Here is a 6,070-nt window from a genome sequence, read left to right as displayed (position 1 = left end):
GAAAAGGTCACAACTTGTTATCAAACACATGAAGTCTTAACATTTTTTCTCATGTTAGGAGTGCAAAGAGATGTTTTGAAGGAGTATTACTGATCTAAATCCCCAATTTCACTTTGTTGTTGTGGAAAAAGACTACACATGTATCGAAACCTGAAAAGCATACAGGGTTTGAGCTGATGTGTGGATGCTGGACTCTTGTGATTTGATCTCGGTCATGTTGGAAAATAATGTATCAGAAACTGGGAAAGACATACTTATGTAGTACAATTCAGCATGAAACCTTATCAGCCGACAGGTTCATCTGGGAAACTGAGTATTACCCAAAGTCAGGCACTGACTAGGAACTAGCTCGATGCCTGATCAGTAGTCCTGGAAAAGCTTCAGGCTGCTACTCCTTCCCTCAAACTGTGAATCTGTTCAGAGGCTGAAGATGGCTCAGCTCTAGGACTGTGTCTACTGTGACAGTAACTATAATAAAGATTAGGTGCTTGAAATCATGGAACTGCCTGCTTAAGTATGATTAGCTCTAGGAATGGTTGTGTGGGTTTGTATGAAGTAAAAATATCAAGAAACTTTGTAAACAAGTCAGTCCCCCTTTTTATTTTATTGCAAAATGTGCCTCTCTGGACATCCAATTCTACTTGGGTGGAAAGGCCAAAGGACCAGGTGTTTTTTCAGGCTATTCATTGCTATTGGAATGGGATGCCACGAAGTGGGGATCTGCTGGCATACTGGTTCGAAAGGGTCTGCTGATTTTCTCTCTGCTGCCCCTGGCTGCATGATGCTGTTTCTTCCCTTATGTGGCTTAGATGCCTGTATGCTGATTTAACTCACTGAAGCAGCAGAGAAAAATCTACTTTTCTATTATATTTTTTAGATTAGTTTTCTGCCTCTTCAGTAAGATGAATTAGTTAATTGAAAGGCAGAACAAGGCAAGAAAAAAGACCAGATGACTGAAAGTGATATGAGAATGATTTAGGATCCCCCTGATTTGTTTGCTATATCTTACTTGTATGTTAGATATACTCAGCTTGCCTTGTCTTGGAAATTACCCTATAAGCATGATCTGCATGAGTATAGTACCTTGTATGTTGATGTGGAGAAGGTGTTTATCATTGATTCTTCTGAAAACTGCAATGTGCCTAACTTCACATGTGACTTTTCCCTCAGTCCTCTCTTTCTGTGAGGACTGCCCATGTTAGCACAAATCCCTACAGTACCATGTGTATGGATGTGAAAGGAACAGGATTATTTTTACAGACGTGAACATATTACAACATGTACAGCTAAGCAGGCAGGAAGGAATGGGATCCTCATATGTGGAATAGAGTGTTAAGGACAGTAACCTTTTAACCAGAGTATTAACTTTGTCAGAGCCCAAACTTTTGTATACAGACAAAGGTGATGTAATATTCCCAGGAGCTAGAAATTACTTCACCTTAAACACTCCTTCGAGTTTGACTCACAGAGAAAATTACTTCAGGTGAAATATATTTCGAAAACATGAGCAGGAGGATTTTGATTTTATTGCTTCTTTTATTTAAAAGCCATAAATATAAAGCTTATTTCTGTCACTCCAGAAAATCAGTTGGCTTCCATACTGTCACAGAATTGATGTAGAAGATTGCTTCTGGATATCTGTTCAGTGGAAGCACTAGCATTAGAGATTAAAAATCACTAGGTGTTCTTTCCTAAAAGACCCATTCTAATAATTTGATAGGTATTGCTATTTGTGATAGCTTCGGGGAACTGCCATTGTAAAAGGCAAGGAGTCATTGTATCAGCTGAATCTGGGGATGGAGGGCTGCCCCAACAAGGTAGAGGCTCAGTGCTTTTCCTTGCTGACAAACAGGTCTAAAAAGTGCTTTAGAATTAGACCAGTCTGTTGCACAGGCAGCTTGGGTCTTGCTGCTCCCTAACTCTACAGGATGATGGCAATCAGTGGCTAACACTGACATTGAGTGGCAGAGAAACCTGATAATTTGGCTGAACTTTCAGAGAAGATGGGATAATAAGTGAGTTATTTGTACTTCTGCCCATTTAAAGTAGTGAGTGAGTATGGCAAAGAGCTAACAAGTTGAACTTTATCAATAATAAGCCCCCCTCTAGCCCAGATACTTCTTCAGATTTTTCTCTAGAATTGGGAACTAGGGCTGATGAGTACGAGGGCTGAGGCAACAGCCCTGAGCTGTGGAGTGATTTAGAGGAAAGCAGTGGAATTGGCTGTAGCACTGACAAAATAATTTCCACCCTCTGGAAAATATCACTGACTTCCCCTCTGTGTCTATGAGCCAGGAGGAAGTACCCAGAACAATGAGATTAGAAACAGATGGATCTGCTGTTACATTAGGAGTTGGAAATCCTGTTTTTTTCAGTGATTTAGGAAGAGGAATGGAACATTTTTCAAGTTCTTTGCACATGCAGTGTTGCACTGCTATGTACAGCTGATGCACATAAGCCTTTCCCAAATACTATAGACATTAACAACATCTCTCCAGTAACTGAAAGAGAATACAACTTGAGAAAGAATGTCAAGCATTTATAGAAGCAGATAGTTGGAAAACACAAACAGCTTCATCTCGCCAGGTGGCTTGATTGTGTTGACAGGAGAGTAAAGCAGTATGATGCACTTCGTAGTTTGTTCCAGTTACCAGACAGGACTGGTTGGTACTGGCTGAACAGACTGCACCTTTCTTCTGACCAGCTTTTGTCTTTATTCATCCTATCTTTTCTTTCTTTATAAATAGCAAAAACCGGCTCCCTCAAACACCTCCTTTGTACCTCTAACTCGACTCTGAAATACGATTATCTTGCAATGACTGCAAAGTTACTGTCAATAAAAGCAGGAGATTGAAGCAGCAGGAACATAACAGCAGGACAGGACATGCAGATGAGGCTTAGAAAAGCTGTCCTATGGGAGCTCAGAGGAAAAGAGGAGCATGGCAATCTGGCACAGGAGGCACTGCTAATTGTAGTGGAATTGCTAACAGTGGAAGCAGCCTCTACACTTAGGTAGAGTCAGGAAGAAAAAAGTGTCAGGGAACAGGCAAGCAGGCAAGGAAGATGCGGCCACTTTCCTATCTGCACGCCACTTATCTCTTTTGGCCTGACTGTTGTGTATGCAGAAGTCTGCACAGCTTCCTTCCTTTATTGGAGTTGTCTAGGAGAGAGCAGTGGAGGAGTTGTGCCATTATTCAAAATTCCCAGATTAGGCAGTTGCTTTTAGGGGACCAGAACTTTTTTGCTATCCTGTGTATCAACTGGGCCCTTGTTCATCCTCTGTCTTTGCACAGTATGTAGGACACTGCTGCTGAGTCTGTGGGCTCAGAGAGAGATCAGGTGGGGAGATGAATTGAAATACCAGTGTCTGTTGCACCAAAATAATCGCAAGAAGAGTGGAGCAGCAAGTGTCACTTAAACTGAGGTGGAATATCCATCTACCATAGAGGAGAAAGAGATGAATAGCAGAGAAAATGTGAGGAGTTCTCATTCTAAGCAGTGGCTTTCAAAGTGAGTCCTGATGTCCAAATTTCTTTTTGGACCAGATCAGTGTCATCTTGGCTGAATGTCAGCAGTTATTAATATTGGGATTTTTTTCAACTCCTGGTAATCTCCATTCTTCTCTATATTGATAGGGTTTGTGTGCACGATCTAGCGGAGTGCTTAACAGCCAAGATCTTCCTTCAGCTGCACTAGATTTTTACTAATAAAAGGTGATGGTCCTTTTATGATGTGCTAGTCTTCCTCAGCGTATTGCTGACCAGTGCTACTTAACTGGGCCTCCTACATAATGACTGGATTTGGCTTGATTCCTGTTTCTAGCTTTTTTTTTTTTTTTTTTTTTTTTTTTTTTTTTTTTTTTTTTTTTTTTTTTTTTTTTTTTTTTTTTTTTTTTTTTTTTTTTTTTTTTTTTTTTTTTTTTTTTTTTTTTTTTTTTTTTTTTTTTTTTTTTTTTTTTTTTTTTTTTTTTTTTTTTTTTTTTTTTTTTTTTTTTTTAATTTTATTTCATTGGTTTTCAAATCAGTTTCAGAAAGTTCCTGCAGATTTGTCTGTGCACTGTCTGGGTGCTCTTAATACAGTTATCTGAGGCTCACTGATAGTGGTGAGAATCAAACCCCTTTATTTCTCTTGGAAGAAAGCCAAGTAATATATATGTAAGGTGGGAGAGGGATAATGAGGAGACCAACAGCTTAAGTGGTGTGTGCTGACTTCAGATTGTTGGAAACATCCTGCTCAGGTGGCATATGCATTTGATGAAGTCCATGCTTCCAAATGCTGTAACTACCTGTGCATATCAACCCAGTGTAATCTTTTGAGGGTTAATAGCAGTAAATGATCAACTTAGATTTTCCAGATTGTCTGGAGGTTAAATTTCTTTAAATCCCTTTGGGTGGAGGTGAAGCAAGTGCATAGCTTGGACTGTGTGCTGTGATCTGTAACAGGATTTTGCTGGAATACACTAGCATGGGTGGCCTTCAGGAAGGAAGGCAGATGTTTATTGATATGGGGGGAATGCAAGGGGGAGTTGAGGGAAGTTTAAAAATTAACAGAAAACCCCCTCAGCTTTATAATTCCAAAAAAGACCTTTCAGCTGTGACTATCAGTAAGAAAATCAAGAGCAGACCTGCCACAAAGCTTGTGAAAAGCACATAATAGAGTAGTGACACTGGAGCATCCTGAAAGTTGAGCAAAATAAGTTTGCATGCTCAACATTTCAGTACACTTATATTACTAATATGCATAAGGTGAATGTAGCACAGCAGTTCTGCAACCCACCAATGGTGGTGGGTGCTTGGAGGCACCTCTCAGGTGGGCATGAGGGTGGCCCCAGGAGCAGCGTGTCTGACAGTCACAGGTGGGGTGGCAGTTAGATACGGAACATCAGGGGTTTGTTAAGTGCTGACAGAAGCTGAAGGAGTGGAGATAGGAGGCTGCCAAGGGCAGATCAGCACTAGGAAAGTTTTGCTTAACGGTGAGTAACATTAATATGTAAGAAACTGGAGGAGTACAGGCCCTGGAGCAACGCAAGTAAGCAGGGCAGACAGGACAGATTATATAGAGTCTAGCAAGGTCACTTGCTGACAGGTACCCCCTAAGAACCCTTCATCCTCATACGCCTTTGGTGTGGCATCTGGTATCTTAATTTCACCCAGAACTGCCGGGTTTCTCCTGCTCCATGACTGTGCAGGTTGCCAGTTGGAGCGTTAGCTGCTTGTGGGCTGTAGTTGCTATGTGGGAGTCACAGAGAGAAAAGTCCATGGGATATGCCTCTCTAATAGAGGGATTGTGTGTATTCCATATTTTCCATGCATCCCTCCCATATGCCAGTCTCCTATGCCACTGGCCACCTTTTGCCCCCACTGCTGTCAATGCCCTGAATTCCCTTTTCCGCATCCAGTGGCTCTGTGAGCTCTCCAACCCCTTTGGCTTCTCCAGCAGTGACACTGTGCATCTCTCCTGCTGCCATCTCCCTAAGCATTCTCCTTTATTTTCTTCCAACCTGCAGTGTAAGTTGTCTCTTCAAGGATGGGTAAGATTTGCAAAGCTGAGCTAGCAAAACAGGGTGAGAGGCATAGACAGGGTTAGAGGGATAGAGGGTGTTAATGGTTCCCTTGGAGAACCCTGGAAATTCATGGTAACATGGAAAGGGTTGGAAAAAACCGAACCACTTCAGTGGATGTAGCCTATTTCCTTGTTTTCTTTTCAAGTTTTCAACCAGTAAGGATGAAATGTTCCTCTAAAATGTTGATCAGAAGTGATGTCCAAAAGTCGCAGACAGGAAGAAAATTGCTCTTCAGCAGAGTGCTAGGTCATGCTTTCCTTGATTAAGAAGTTTTGAATTTTTTATTATGTAGCTGACAGATGCTCTTTACTAGCACTCAACTCTTAAAGCTGGCTTCTTTCCATCTTGCACAGAACGATTATTAACAGAAGCTTGGGAGCAGAGCAAATTTGATACACCAGGAAATATTATGCAAATCCTTGTTTTCTGTGTAGGGAAGCTGAGGCACAGACAGGCTCAGCGCTAAAGGTTAAATGGTGGATTGTCTAGCAGAACTAAAATTGAACA

This window comes from Empidonax traillii, unplaced genomic scaffold (assembly GCF_003031625.1).
Source record: "Empidonax traillii isolate 1590-97213 ecotype Southwest subspecies unplaced genomic scaffold, ASM303162v1 scaffold389:size961896, whole genome shotgun sequence".
Taxonomy (NCBI): Eukaryota; Metazoa; Chordata; class Aves; order Passeriformes; family Tyrannidae; genus Empidonax; species Empidonax traillii.
The sequence above is the reverse complement of the archived record's forward strand: the minus strand, read 5'-3'. Positions refer to the sequence as shown.